At 37.6% G+C, this 3,174-nt stretch overlaps 1 pseudogene; it reads left to right on the forward strand.

Annotated features, from left to right (window-relative positions):
• The first annotated feature begins 2,961 nt into the window (after positions 1-2,961).
• LOC110330870 overlaps positions 2,962-3,174 on the forward strand; it is a 1,039-nt pseudogene continuing 826 nt past the window's right edge.

Genomic DNA, 3,174 nt, shown 5'->3' on the forward strand with positions numbered 1-3,174 from the left:
CAGAAAAGCAAGGTATGAATATAAAGTCACTTCTCATGATGATGATGGAAGATTTTAAAAAGAAAATAAATAACTCCCATAAAAAATACAGTAGAACACAAGTAAACAGTTAGAATCCCTTAAAGAGGAATCACAAAAATCCCTTAAAGAGTTACAGAAGAAGAAGAAGAAGAAGAAGAAGAAGAAGAAGAAGAAGAAGAAGAAGAAGAAGAAGAAGAAGAAGAAGAAGAAGAAGAAGAAGAAGAAATTCAAATCTCTGAAGAAAGAAATCGAAGATCATAGAAAATGGAAAGATCTCCAATGCTCATGGATTGACAGGATTAATAGAGTAAAAATGGCTATCTTACTGAAAGCAATCTACAGATTCAATGCAACCCCCATCAAAATTCCAACTCAATTCTTCACAGAGTTAGAAAGGGCAATTTGCAAATTCATTTAGAAAAACAAAAAACCTAGGATAGCAAACACTATTCTCAATAATAAAAGAACCTCGGTGTCAGTTACCAGGCCTGACCTCAATCTGTACTACAGATAAAAACTGCATGATATGGGTATAGCCACAGACAGGTAGATCAATAAACTAGAATTGAAGATCCACAAATGAACCCACATACCTCTGGTCACTTGATATTTGACAAGGGAGCTAAAACCATCAACTGGAAAAAGACAGTATTTTCAACCAATGGTGCTGGCACAACGGTGGTTATCATGTAGAAGAATGCAAATTGTTCCATTCCTATCTCCTTGTACAAAAATTAAGTCTAAGTGGATCAAGGAGTTCCACATAAAACCAGAGACACTGAAACTTATAGATGAGAAAGTGGGGAAAAGCCTTGAAGATATGGGCTCAGGGGAGATATTCCTGAACAAAACAGTAATGGCTTGTGCTGTAACATCGAGAATCGACAAATGGGAACTCATAAAATTGAAATGTTTCTGTAAGGAAAGATACTGTCAATAAAACAAAAAGGCCACCAACAGATTGGGAATGAATCTTTACCAATCCTAAATCAGATAGGGGACTAATATCCAATATATATAAAGAACTCAAGAAGTTGGACCCCAGAAAATCAAATAACCCCATTAAAAATGGGGTACAGAGCTGAACAAAGAATTCTCAAATGAGGAATACTGAATGGCTGAGAAGCACTTGAAAAAATGTTCAACATCCTTAATCATCAGGGAAATGCAAATCAAAACAACCCTGAGATTCTACCTCACAACAGTCAGAATGGCTAAGATCAAAAATTCAGGTAACAACAGATGCTGGTGAAGATGTGGAGAAAGAGGAACACTCCTCCATTGCTGGAAGGATTGCAAGCTTGTAGAACTACTCTGGAAATCATTTTGGAGGTTCCTCACAATATTGGACATAGTACTACTGGAAGATCCAGCAAGACTTCTCCTGGGCTTATACCCAGAAAATGTTCCAACTTGCAATAAGGACACATGCTCCACTATGTTCATAGCAGCCTTATTTACAATAGCCAGAAGCTGGAAAGNACTCANATGTCCCTCAACAGAAGAATGGATACAGAAACTGTGGTACATTTACACAATGGAATACTACTCAACAATTAAAAACAATGAATTTATGAAATTCTTAGGCAAATGGATGGATCTGGATAATATCATACTGAGTGAAGTAACCCAATCACAAAAGAACACACATGATATGCACTTACTGATAAGTGGATATTAGCCCAGAAACTTAGAATACCCAAGATACAATTTGTAAAACACCTGAAACTCAAGAATAAAGAAGACCAAAGTGTGGATTATTAGTTCCTTCTTAGATTGGGGAACAAAATACCTATGGAAGGAGTTGCAGAAACAATATTCAGAGCAGAGCCTAAAGAAACTGACTATCCAGAAACTGCCCCTCTTTGGCATCCATTCCATAAACAACCATAAACAACCACCAAACCCAGATACTAGGCAGATGCCAACAAGATCCTGCTGACAGGAGCATGATATACCTGTCTCCTGTGAGGCTTTGCCAGTGCCTGTCCAATACAGAAATGGATGCTCACAGTCCTCCATTGGATGAAGCACAAAGTCCCAATGAAGGATCCAGAGAAAGTACCCAGGGAGTTGAAGGAGCAGAACATCAAAATGAACTAAGAGTACCCCCAGAAATATACCACCAATCAAAGAAAACACATGATGGAACTTGTGGCTCTAGCTATATATTTAGCAGAGGATGGACTAGTCTGTCATCAATGTGAGGAGAGGTCATTGGTCCTGTGAAAGCTCTATGCCCCAGTAAAGGAGAATGCCAGGACCAGAAATGGGAGTGGATGGATTGTGGAGCAGGGTGTGGGGGGGAGGGGATAGGGGATGTTTGAAGAGGAAACTAGGAAAGGGGAAAACATTTCAAATGTAAATAAAGAAAATATCTAAAAAAGAAAAGAAAAGAAAAATAGTTTGCAATTTCCATAACAATATCATATTTAAGATGAATAATTTATGAAACATGACAAATCATTAACTGAGGGAGATCAGAGCTGAAATCAAGTGGTGTTTACCTTTTCTCTCCTGCCTAGCCTCAAGCTATCAATTTCTGTACAGGTCACTGAATGTAAAGTTGATAAATGCCATTGTCTACTTCCATAACCAAGGAATGCATCACGGAATGACTTCTAGATGAAATGGAATATTTGTTGATAGATACCAGGTACCAAAATCAAACCAGTATCAGATTAAACTCTCTAAATATTTACATAACCCCTAAGGAAATAGAGGCAGCAATTAATAGTCACCCAAACAAACAAACAAACAAACAAACAAAAACCTAGGGGCAGATGGTTTAGTGCAGAATTTTATCAGACCTTCAAAGAAGACCTAATATCACCAAATAGAAACAGAGCCTTTCCTGTTCCAGACTGAACGAAACAGACTCATGGACCAGTGACTCTCAGAAAGTAAGAGGTTTGGGGAACCAAGGAGGTTGCTGTTATCATGCCACAAAATGAATTGCACTGCAAATGATATGGATATCATTTGGACTACTATGAGAAAAAGAAAGAAAGAATGTCATGAGGCCTGTGAATGTTAAAAGAAGGGCAAAAAAAAAGAAAAGAAGAAAGAAAGAAAGAAAGAAAGAAAGAAAGAAAGAAAGAAAGAAAGAAAGAAAGAAAGGAAGGAAGGAAGGAAGGAAGGAAGGAAGGAAGG

The sequence above is a fragment of the Mus pahari genome, chromosome 13 (genome assembly GCF_900095145.1).
Source record: "Mus pahari chromosome 13, PAHARI_EIJ_v1.1, whole genome shotgun sequence".
Taxonomy (NCBI): domain Eukaryota; kingdom Metazoa; phylum Chordata; class Mammalia; order Rodentia; family Muridae; genus Mus; species Mus pahari.